The sequence below is a fragment of the Natator depressus genome, chromosome 14 (assembly GCF_965152275.1).
Source record: "Natator depressus isolate rNatDep1 chromosome 14, rNatDep2.hap1, whole genome shotgun sequence".
Classification (NCBI taxonomy): Eukaryota; Metazoa; Chordata; order Testudines; family Cheloniidae; genus Natator; species Natator depressus.
The window spans coordinates 16,336,154-16,348,504 of NC_134247.1; the positions used below are offsets into that span (position 1 = coordinate 16,336,154).

The 12,351-nt window shown below is 51.3% G+C and overlaps 2 protein-coding genes across 2 annotated transcripts in view; one reads left to right on the forward strand and one right to left on the reverse strand.

Moving 5' to 3' along the window:
- PRPSAP1 (phosphoribosyl pyrophosphate synthetase associated protein 1) overlaps positions 1-12,351 on the reverse strand; it is a 93,783-nt gene that overhangs the window by 80,714 nt on the left and 718 nt on the right. The window lies entirely within an intron of this gene.
- SPHK1 (sphingosine kinase 1) overlaps positions 1-12,351 on the forward strand; it is a 31,254-nt gene that overhangs the window by 9,505 nt on the left and 9,398 nt on the right. The gene's annotated exons all lie outside the window — the stretch shown is intronic.

Here is a 12,351-nt window from a genome sequence, read left to right on the forward strand (position 1 = left end):
CCAAGAATCCCCAAGGTGCCGATGAAGTGCACAGATGCTAATTAAGTTTGGATTATAATTAGCACTTTTTCCCAGCTCTTTAAAAGGGACTCCTAGGAATGCCACTGGCCTGCAGGTAGGCACAGGGACCTCTTTAACGTTACATTGCGTCCAGCACTCAGCTTCTCGTGGGAGGCTACAGGAAGGAAGAGCACGGTAACCGGAGCCCCGTCTGCTTGATTTGCCCTCTGCCTCTGGAGGACGGTGTGGGAAGCAGAAAGTCTTTGATCGTATTCTCTAGCACAGGCTCCCCCAGCACGTGGCACAGTCAGATGGGACTTGCTGGCTTGGGGCACGGGAGCTGCCAGAGGCCAAAAACCCACAGGAGAGAAAACGTTTCACAAGCACCTGAGAATCGTTCTGGAGCAAGCTGATGGCACTTCCTTGAGCATGCTGTTCCTTATGAAAGTGCCTGGAGTTTAACTGGGGTTGGGCAGCTCAGGGACTTGGTAACAGGATGTGGGAACTGTCACCTCTAGGTTACTGGCTTGGGCCTGGTCTACCTGTAAAATGTAGGTTGACATCGTTAGAGCGCTCAGGGATGTGAAAAATCCACACTCAGAGTGCCATAGCTACGCTGACCCCATCCCCCTGTGGATGCGGCAAGCTCAATGGAAGAATGCTTCTGTTGACCTAGTTACCGTTGCTTGGGGAGGAGATGTTCCTACAGCCATGCAAGAACCTTTCCACCCCTGTAGGCTGCAGCTACACAATGGAGCGATGCTGGCAGAGCTACAGTGCCGTACCTATTCCACTAGTCCCTGTAGTGTAGACATGGCCTTAGCGTGGGATCCCCAGCAGGGCTGCTCTTTGGCCTGTGTGAAATGAGTTGATGGGTCACCATCAGCTCCTAGTGGACAAGCATCCACATCGCAGAACCAACCCCACATCAGTCAGTCTCCGCTGAGTGACCAAGGACTGAGCAGACCGCTTGCTCATGGGTGCTTACGCGGCTGCTTTAACACTAGGTCTCTAAGAAATGTGGCCATGGTGTCTCTCCCCTGCCTTTAAAAAGTTCATGAACTTCGCTCTAATGAAGGATGCTGGAGTGGAGACCAACACTCTTCCCCAGCAGAGATACAGCAGAGGCATGAACAGGGCAAGCTTGCCTCCGGCTTAGCCTGGGGAGGCCACCTCAAAGAGTAGAAGGCAGCTCCATCTTTGGGACCTATTCTGTCCTTGCTCGAGCTTGCCAGCTGTGGTAGTGATTTCTAATGTGATGCAGGCCGGGGATCAGAACTGAGACCAGCTGCTCTATTCACACAAATAGTAACAAGGTTCATTACTCTTCAAGATGGTAACAACATTCAGTGTTGGTTGGGGATGGATTGGAATCAGCAATGGAGAAGTGAAACAATCTATACTCTGGTCCCAATTCCCATCTAATCCAGGCACCTCACCGCGGCCATCGCTGTGACATTGACGTGCCAGATCGTTGCTTTGATTCTCATTCTCCACCCTGCAGCGTTTCACACTCTGTTGTGGAGTTATTTTTGTGGTAGATACTTTAAATGCTAGATCACTGGCGCTCTCCTACTGCGGAGATGGGGCCGCACGAGGATCTCAGTAGGGGCATTGCTGCCCGCTGGTGAGCCTAGCAGTTCATTTACTTCTTACACATAGAAGCCAGTTTATTTCGGAGAAAGGGAGTCAGGCTGAACTTTGCACCCAGTGGTTTCTCAGTGTGAGGGTTGTGATTGAAGGGGGTGATGGAAAATCAGCCGGCTCTCTGAAAGGGCAGACGTCCCTCCCCTGCCTCAGCCTCTCTCTGCTGATGCACACTCAGCTTGCCGGCTGTTATTCTAATCTGATCCCCGAAAGAGGAACCAGGCTGCCAGATGTATGTGTCTGTCCCGCTGGGACGTCAGATGTGCCCTTTGTCCCAGAGTTACTCAAGAGAAAGGGAGGCTGTCGAAATCTTGTAGTTTCCTGTGAGCATCTCTTAGATCTTGGTGTGCCGAAGTGTCCTGCTGGGGTAGTCTCTTCATATCAAGTCCTGGCATCTTTCACCGGCCCCGCCTTCTGAGGGATAGATGGGAGGGATACGCAGAGGCCTCCACAGTCTGATACACCTGTAATGTCCCTCTACAGTCTGCTGCTGCTGGGCTGGCAAAGCCCATCAATAGCCAGACCCCCACGCCAGTGACTCTGGAAGTACCTTCTAGCTGCTCGTCATGGCCACATTCTTCTCTCATGCCCTGGAAGGGCTCAGCAGAGGGATCCTGGCCACCTCCCACCTTGGCCATTCCTCTGCCAGCATGGGGGCTTTGCTGTTGCAGTTTCCCCCAGGCAAGTGCTAAGAGGCTCAGGACGCTGCGGTCTGGGTGAAAGCAAGTTCCACAAGTACGACCACAGCAAGATCAGAACACAGGCTGCCTAGGATCCTGGCCACCTCTTTTCTACCCCCACTGCCCAGCTTTCCCTTGTGGATGCCTAAGAGCCAATTGTGAACAGGGCCACTCCTTCAAAACCTGTGGGGTCTCCTCCTGGGCATGTCACCAAGCTACCCCCGATTCGACACAGGCGGGCACCTCATGCTGCGGGGAGGGCTGGACTAATGGAGCCGAATGCTTGAATCGAAGCAGCAGCATTGCCAAGCCCATGCGTTCAACGAGCATGAATCAGGCCCCACAAAATCATAAGATTGTTTTAAAACGAGAAGTAAGGCCTGGTTTGACAAAGCCCTGGCTGGGATGATTTAGCTGGGGTTGGTCCTGCTTTGAGCAAGGGGTTGGACTAGATGAGCTCCTGAGGTCTCTTCCATCCCTAATCTTCTATGATTCTAAGTATGTGGGCTCTTTTTCTTGGCCTTCTGGTTTCTGAGCCTTTACGGTGTTGTCGCTTCACATTTCCTAGCATTTCTCCACAGCCACAGGAGCTAAACTCTCTCTGTCAATGAATGTTGAGATTCTCAATCACCTGACTCCAGGAGCTGGGGCTTTATGAAGACACCAAATATCATGAGCTTTGACAGTGCTGGACCAGTGCTAATGGAACCTCATTTTCAAGAGAGGCAAAGCAAAATCAAATTTACAGGGGGAAAAAGCTGGGGTCATAGATTAGTGTATTTGACTAGCTGCAGTGGAGTCCTCTTCCTATTCTGATGGGGTTATATTCCGCTCTGCGGAGGCTGCTTAGGGGCCCCAATGAAGGGGAAAGCATATTGGTCCCTGCACCTCTTCTATGCACAAGGGTGTCTGTTCAGAACTGATAATGAGCGCCAGAGGGTAGGGCCAACCAGCTGCTTCCCAAAATCCCTTGGCACAAGCCTGGGTGGGGTGGAGGCATGGTGGGGCTGCTGTTTATGAGCCAGCCTTGGAGAGCGCTCTCTGTAACAAGGGTCACCAAGTCTCTGGCTGTGCAGAGGCAGCTGATCAAGAGGGAGTCTCCCCCCAGGACGGCACAGTTGAGGACTGGCATGTGCACGGTGGTGGGTTCTATCCTCCTCCTCGTTCTGCCTTTGTCTGCACAGGGTACTCGCAGCACTGTCCCCCAGCCCCAGCAACAGGCATGAATAACCGAACGCGTGCTGTCACACAGGGCACCCAGTCGCTTAGGAACGCGCTCAGACATTCAGGCTTTGATTGTAGTGGCGAGAGATGCTAACTGAGCTGGTTGCCCCGTTGTGCGCTGTGCAGCTGCGCAGGGGCGCCTGTTACCTACCCCCGAAAGCTTAGTTTCTGCCTGTAAGCCCATGACTACACTAAGAGTGCTGCATCGGTACAGGAACACGGATGTGCTCTCCCGCCAAGGAGCCCCTGTGTGGACACACACCTATGCTGACAATGCTTCCATCTAGTAAAATCACCACCATGAGCAAAACAAGCTGGACCAGTGGCAATTTGCCAGTCATACTGCATCTAACCAAGGGGCTTCTGCTAGCCCCGCTCTGTGGGTCAGGGATCACCCCCCCCCCTCAAATGCCCCGGACCCACATTGCTGTGCCAGCAGAAGTCTGTAAATTGCACATTAGTCTCAAACCTAGGCCACACTGAAAAAGCTTTACCGACGGAGCAATGCTGGTAAAAGCCTCGTGTGGATGCAGTTATTAGTATAACTTATACCAGCAATGCTTATGCCAGTGCCCTGAGCCGACACAAGCTGGATTGGTATAAGCACTTCAATACCAATAGAGCCATGTCTGCACTGTAGAGAAGGCCCCAGAGTCAAATCTTAGCCCCAGTGACATGCACAGCAAAACTCCCTTAGGCTTCAGTGGGGCCAGGATTTCACCCACTGTGTATAAATGAAAGGCACCTCCGACACAACCGGTGTGCCTCTGCCCAGTGGGCAGACCACCCCAGCTCTGGCCCCGACAGGTGGGCCTGCTGCCATGAATCTGCCACAGAGGGGCTTCAGTTATTGGGCTGCAAGTGCTTTGGAGCAGACCTGATGTCCCCCTTGAGATCACGCGTGTGCGTTGTACGGGAATCCCACGCCTGGGAGCGTCACCGTCTGTCAAGCCACTTGCACAAGTTTGTCCCAAACCGGAACGCAGTCACGGCTGTCTCTCACTAAGGGGACGCGGTGAGAAAGGGCTCAGGGGATGAGAGAGAAATTGTAAATCTGTATTAGACACCCACCCCATCGATACGGCGTCAACTAGCGCCAGCCTTGTCTGGGAGGGGGAGGGGGGGGAGAGAGGCCTTCTACCCCTAATGCTGCATAGAGTGTAGACTTCTCTTGCGGTGGAAAGCCAGTGTGTGTGCTTAAACTCTGCTCCAGTTAAGGTGAGGTTTCTAACTCAGACTAGTCCCCCCGCCAACCCTGGAATGCCAGGGCTGCCCAGGCCTGCTTTAAACGCTCTTTCCCCTGGCTGACACTGTATCCAGAGTGCAGACAGGTCCGTAAGGTTGCGGGATTTGTTTGTACAGAACCATGCCTGAGTTCCCCAGCTGTGCAACGTGGGCTGCTTCCTTGGTGACTAGTTTTCACAGAACATGACCAAGCAAATATTTCTGGCAATAACAGCCTTCTCTCTCTTTGGTGGGGTCAGGAAATCTGAGCTTGAGTCAGAGGACTATGAGCCACGTGTCCCTATCCTACAGCGCTTGCTGTGGAGAATGGCTTTCTGGGAGGGGAGAGGAGGGCTTAGTGGTTAAGGCAGCAACTGAGACTCAGGAGATCTAGATTCAACTCACAGCTCTGCCACAGACTCCTTGTGTGCCCTGGGGCAAGTCAGTTAGGCTGAGACTTTTTCCAAAGCCACCCAAGGGATTTAGACACACGATTCCTATTAACTTCAGAAAGTGGAGTGTCTAAATCCCCAGGAGCTCTGAACAACTCTGCCTTGATCTCTCAGTCTCATCTCCCCATCTGTAAAATGGGGATATAAGCACCTAGCTATACAGATCGACACTGGCATTTCTACCATGTTCAGAGATGCAGGGCCAATATGGCCGGTTTCCCTACCCCGCACTCGGGCCATGGTTAGTAGATAGTTCAGGTTTGTAGGGTAGATGGGGCCCCACCCATACACTAACCATGTTTAAGGAAAGCAAACTCAATAGGAGAGCCATCGCAGCTCCAGTGAATTCACTCTGAAATGTGACCTGTTTGCAGAAACTTCCTGGCTGTCTCTGCCCATCTCCAAGCTCAGCTGTCAGATGCTTGGTTTCCTTTGTTTAGTTCTTCACTGGTATTTACAGCATCTTGTTCATCTAGGTTAAATGCAAATATCAGGTGCTTAATGGAAGGTGTTACCTTGTTGCTCTCTCTTGGGATGGAGGAGATTTCACAGATCCTATCACAGCCTCCTGAGCAGTTTATCAGGGGAGAGAAAGGGGCCAAGACATGCCAGTTTATGCTGCTTTTCACTTTATCACCCTAAACCGTCTCGAATTTGCTGGCTTCCAAGTTTAGCCACGCTACACCATCAGCAGCAGCTCCCCTGACCTTCCCCGGCCCCAACTTCTCTGGACACCCAGAGATAAATGCATTGTCGCAGCTTTGTAAACTAGATCCTAGAGCTGGACCCCTGGGGACCCGATGAGCCCCTCCCCCAGGATTCAGTGGGTCCATGGGAGTTATTCCTGTGCTGGAGGGGAGAATGCAGAGCAGAGAGGAGGGTAGTGCCTGCCTGGAGGAGGAAGAGGATAACCTCTGTGTAATGAACAGCTTAGCTCCTCAGCCACAGGACTTTCAAACATGCTTACGCAGGGCTTAGTGTGGTGGTGGCAGTGGGCTGGGGCATAGCTGGGCTAGCTAGTGTGGCTAGGTTAAAAACAACGTTCCAGCTCCCTTTTGGCTTAAAGCACCCTGTATCCCCAGCTGGCCTATCCATGCTGGCCAGCCCCAGCTGTGCTTCAGCCTGGCCCATCAGCCCTGACCATTCTCATACGTTAAACCACCTTCCCCTCCTCCAGGGTGCACTGATCTGAAGCCGCTCCACGGACTAGGGCTAGGATCTCCCAGCACTTGATCTATTCTGCGGCTTGAATCACTCAAGTCTCTGCTGGACTTTATGGCCCTCTGCGAAGGCCTGAGCCTGCAGCCAGAGATGATACAGGGTACAGGGCAGCAGTGATGGAGTCATGGGGGGGAAAACGAGGGTGTTGCATTAGTTAACAGTAGATTGGTCCTGCAGGGCTTGAACTGGAGCCTGAAGGCTGCCCATCCAGCCTCCATACCATACAACACTCAGCCCAGACCTGCACAGCAACAAGGACTGGAGGAGAGAGCAGGAAATTAAAGGCAGGACACGGTTTGCCACTGACTTACTGTGTGACCTTCAGCAAGGTCACTGAGGGCCTGATTTTCAGAGGAACTGAACATAATGGCCATACTGGGTCAGACCAATGGTCCATCTAGCCCAGTAGCCTGTCTTCCAGCAGTGGCCAGTGCCAGGTGCTTGGAAAGAATGAATAGAACAGGGCAATCATCAAGTGAACCATCCCCTGTCATCCACTCCCAGCTTCTGGCAATCAGACACCCAGAGCATAGGATTGCAGCCCTGCCCATCCTGGGCAATAGCCATTGATGGACCTATCCTCCATGAACTTATCTAGTACTTTTTTGAACCCATTTCCAGTTTTTGCCTTCACAACATCCTCTGGCAAGGAGTTCCACAGGTTGACTGTGCGTTGTGTGAAGAAATACTTCCTCGTGTTTGTTTTAAACCTGCTGCCTATTAATTTCATTGGGTGACTCCCTAGTACTTGTGTTATGTGAAGGGGTAAATAACACTTCCTTATTTACTTTCTCCACACTAGTCAAGATTTTATAGACCTCTATCATATCTCCCCCCGCCGCCCCCGAGTCATCTCTTTTCCAAGCTGAAAAGTTCCAGTCTTTAATTGCTCCTCATCTGGGAGCTGTTCCAGACCCCTAGTCATTTGTGGCCCTTCTGTGTACCTTGTCCAATTCTAAGATATCTTTTTGGAGATGGGGCAACCAGAACTGCACACCGGAGTCAAGGTGTGGGCGTACTGAATCCTCTCCATTCCCAGTGAAGCCGCTTGAAGTTGTTCAGTGCTGCTGAAAACCAGCCCCTCCCCCTCTTGGCCTATTTCCCCCTCTACCAAAGTGAGAGCAATACTTCTCCCCCCCTCTTTGGGTACCCCCAACAAGTGCCAGAGGCTGAGCAGATGCAGCATTGGCCTGGGAGTCAAGAGACCTGGGTTCTAGTCCCAGCTCTGCCATGGCCTGCTGGGTGACCATGGGTAAGTCACTTGGCCTCTCTGTGCCTCAGTTGCTCATGTGTGCAATGGGGATGATGATACTTAACTCCTTTGTAAAGCACTTTACGATCTGCAGATGAACAGTGCTAAGAGCTCGGTGTAATAGCATCTACATCGAACACATTACCGGCCACCGACAGTACCAGGAGGTGTGAGCCAGAACGACATCGTGCATCAACTATGAGAAAGGGACCGAGAGACTATTTCCATTGGACCATACGAACTGGAACCGTAAACTCACTGAACATTAAATCTCACCAAATGAGGGTAAATCCATCCCCATCATCGTATCCACTCATTATACTCCACACCTGAACATAGCCATTATATGAACAACATACCCTCATATCTCAATGTCTGTACTTTGACCCGTTAACCTTTTATCCCCAATTGGGGATATTGCCGATTATGTATTCCTTACACCATCTGATCCTAAACTGAACTTTGCACCCCTTGATAATCTGTACCTTATTCCCTGATAACCAGAAACTTCTACGCTTAAACTCTGTACCATTTTTTTTTATTTTAACATCATCTTAATAAAATTATTAAATCACTCTGCCCTTCTGTGCCACCTTGCACCACAGGAGCCCAGAGCTGCTCACTATCATCAGTGAATTCTGTCTCAACCCTGCCCTGGGTGGTGGTTTTGTTTCCGACAGGCAGCGTGGCTGGCGCTGTGGAAGATACCAAATGAGACAGCGCCATCCCCAAAGGGCATTTCTCTTATTATCTGGCCCCACACACGCACAGCATGGTGCTTTTCAGGCAAAGGACGACAGGTCTGGGCCCTGCAGAGCTCACGAGCGAAGCTGCAAAGGCCAGGTCTGCCAATGCCTCGATTGTTCCCATTATACAGATGAAGACCCTGAGGCCCAGAGGATTTACTGGCCTGATTTCTAAGAAGAAAAGGAGAGCATTTATAGCTCTCCTTGGCTCCAAGGGCAGCTGTTGCTGCTCAGAACCTCTGCTGGCCAAGCTGGAAGTGACTCACCCAAGATCCCAGAGTTTGTGGGAGAGTGGGAATAGCATCCTGTTGTTAGTGACTTCAGTGGGGCCAGGATTTTACCCCACTAGTCCTGACTCCTAACTGGAGGCCTTAAGTACAGGACCATCCTTCCTCCTTACTAACCATCATCATAGAATCATAGAATATCAGAGTTGGAAGGGACCTCTGGAGGTCATCTAGTCCAACCCCCTACCCAGAGCAGGACCAATCCCAACTAAATCATCCCAGCCAGGGCTTTGTCAAGCCTGACCTTAAAAACTTCTAAGGAAGGGGATTCCACCACCTCCCTAGGTAACGCATTTCAGTGTTTCACCACCCTCCTAGTGAAAAAGTTTTTCCTAATATCCAACCTAAATCTCCCCCACTGCAACTTGAGACCATTACTCCTTGTCCTGTCATCTGCTATCACTGAGAATAGTCTAGATCCATCCTCTTTGGATCCACCTTTCAGGTAGTTAAAAGCAACTATCAAATCCCCCCTCATTCTTCTCTTCCGTAGACTAAACAATCCCAGTTCCCTCAGCCTCTCCTCATAAGTCATGTGTTCCAGACCTCTAATAATTTTTGTTGCCCTTCGCTGGACTTTCTCCAATGTCTCCACATCCTTCTTGTAGTGTGGGGCCCAAAACTGGACACAGTACTCCAGATGAGGCCTCACCAATGTCAAATAGAGGGGAACGATCACGTCCCTCGATCTGCTGGCAATGCCCCTACTTATACACCCCAAAATGCCATTGGCCTTCTTGGCAACAAGGGCACACTGTTGACTCATATCCAGCTTCTCGTCCACTGTCACCCCTAGGTCCTTCTCTGCAGAACTGCTGCCTAGCCATTCGGTCCCTAGTCTGTAGCGGTGCATTGGATTCTTCCGTCCTAAGTGCAGGACTCTGCACTTGTCCTTGTTGAACCTCATCCGATTTCTTTTGGCCCAATCCTCCAATTTGTCTAGGATTTGCATCAAATTAGTGCAAGTCCCCCAGCTTCCTTCTACCCTTCCTGGAGTTGTGTAATGTCTCCAACATACTCACAGCCTCTCCTCTTCCATCCTCCTTCCCCTGCAGCACCCCTCCCTGGGGACCGACCGCGCAAGGGCAGAGTGGCTGCAGGTTAACGTGCGAGACTTCTCCAAAACTGCTGTGGGAGAGGAATTCAGGGGAGGATTTCGTTCCTTGCCAGGGTAGCTGAAAGTTTCCTTTGGAGGCAGATGCATTCAAAGGCAGAAACGACAGCCTGGCTCTTCTTAATTGTTAACATTGCCTGCTATTTCTGAACCGTGTACATGGTCTCATGCTCTCTAATTCACACACAGAAAGCCCTGTTTGAGCTGTACCTCAGACAGGCTAGCACCCAACGGCTTGGAAACTCGGTCGACGGCATGCACATTTAACTGGGCATGACCACCCTTTTCCACAATGCTGTGGTTACTGGCACGGATTCCTCATTCAAGAGAGGACAGGGGCTTATGTTTTGCAAACTGCCAGCCAAAGGCTTATGCCAGATTACATGGCAGGTGGGCGATGGCTGTACCCTAGGTTGGTTTGTCAGTCTGTTAGGAGAGACATTGTTTCTATCCGTAGCCGGGACAGGCAGTAGAGAGCGATGATTACCACTCCCAGTATGGATGGGGCCAGGAGGAGCTGGAGAGTTCTGGGGGTCAGCAGTGCATCCACTGTCCTGGTGGCCTTTGACCAGGACAAGCCACAAGCCTGAATTACACTCATGTCCTTGCGTAAACTCTCACCTGTGATAGCAACAGCAGGAGCGTTAGAGAACCGGGCTTGGGAACTCTTAACCCCACATGGCATTTAGGCCTGCTCCCTACAGGTCGAGGACAGAAGGTGGCAAAACCACCCCAGTTCTTTTTACACTAGCACTCCCTTTATTTCCATCAGTCATGCCCAGGTGTGAAATATCCCAAACAATGCTTTTGTTTAGAGACAGCCACAGAGGCTGCATTTGGTCCGTTCATTCATCCATCTCTGGCAGCCTACTCTGTACAAATATTCCCAGTCTCTGGTGAAACATGGCTGTGGCCCACCTGTGTTATAACTGTGTTTAAGCTCTGACAGAGACCTAGATATCACCTAGGGCCGAAACGTGGCTCCTCCACCTGAGTCTCTTTTCCTGTCCACCCCGTGTCCACCCTGCCATGTTCTTTTTCTTGCCCAGATTTCACAGACACGTTTCAAGTGTCATTTATGTTTAGCGAGGGCTTTACGAGCCCTCCAGACCAGTGACAGGGTGGCTGTCTCCTGACCTGCTTACGACGCTGTTGCAATCTGTAATGAGGACAGCACCTGAAGTGTGGGCCTTATGAGACAGTAATGCGCTGAGAGACCCCAGGTAAAGTCACGCCAATCCTACTTGCTGAGCTTAGTTAGTGGCCACGTTTAAGGTCCGACTCCATGCTGAAACAGTGTGGTGAGCAGGACAGATGACAATGGTCCGATACAATTGCATCTTCTCACTCAGGTGTAATTACAGTGTAGATGGGGCCTTAGCTCGTGGAACTGAAGCATGAGAGACTAATAACTTATAACTACTAGGTGAATGATAAACATCTGCCATGGGTCCCTCTCTCTCCAGACCTATTCCATTGGGAACAAGACTGGGAAATTGCTGGGGATGCATACAAATGGCAGCTTTCATCGCCGCTCTCTTCCCTATGGCTACTGAGCTCACTAGGCCCAGAGCGGCCCCCAGCAAGCTTTAAGCAAACAAAAGCCTTCTCACTCTCCCGCCTTCCTTCCTCTTCTGCTTGCCAAGCGTGCAGCAGGTGGGAGCTGTTCCTGGCCACAGGCCGAGGGGAGGGAAGAAGAACTTGGGTGTCTAGTGCTGACCTGGCTGCAGCTTTTGATTTGCAACCTGTCTCCTGAGCCGCAGGGAACACAAGGCGTTGTGAACATTGGTCTAGTGTCCAATTGTGGCTCTTGCAGGATGTGCAGAAAAGTGTGTGTGTGTGTGTGTGTGTGTGTGAGAGAGAGAGAGAGCGAGCGCATAGCAGGAAGGCCGCATTCAGCAGCTCCAGGGTTTTAGGAGTGTTTTCTTCTCTGGCCATGGCAACGCATGCTGCTCACCTAGAAGAGGGGAACTGCAGGGATCAAAGACAACCCTAAAATGCCTGCAGCACTACGGAGATGGCTCAGCCAGCATTGCACATTACTTCCCTCTGCCTAGCATCACTCCAGGTTGGGGGAAGAGGACAGTGCTGCTCTCAGTCCTACCACTGATAAAATAGCCGGGAACACCCTCGCTCTGTAACTCCAACCAAAGGGAACGAGCTGGGGTTCTGAAATGGGGAAGGCAGAGTTGCTGGTTTAAGGGGGGACTTTTCACAGCCAAGGGTGGTCACCCAGGGATCTGTGTGGGAAGGCTGTCTTCCAGGCCACCCTTTTGCGTCCATATGAAATTACTGTATTTAAATAAATCAGAAACGCAGCAAGGGACCCTATTCTCCCTGGCCCTCAGTGACCATGGCAACTCTGCTGCTGAGCCTTGTCTACACTAGAGCAGGCGTGATCTGGTCCACTGCTTTGGGCCTCTGCCATACTTGTAAGATGCTCTCACCCACAAGAGCTTTTAATAGTTCAGACACTCCTCCTGCCGATACAAGTGCACTAGTCC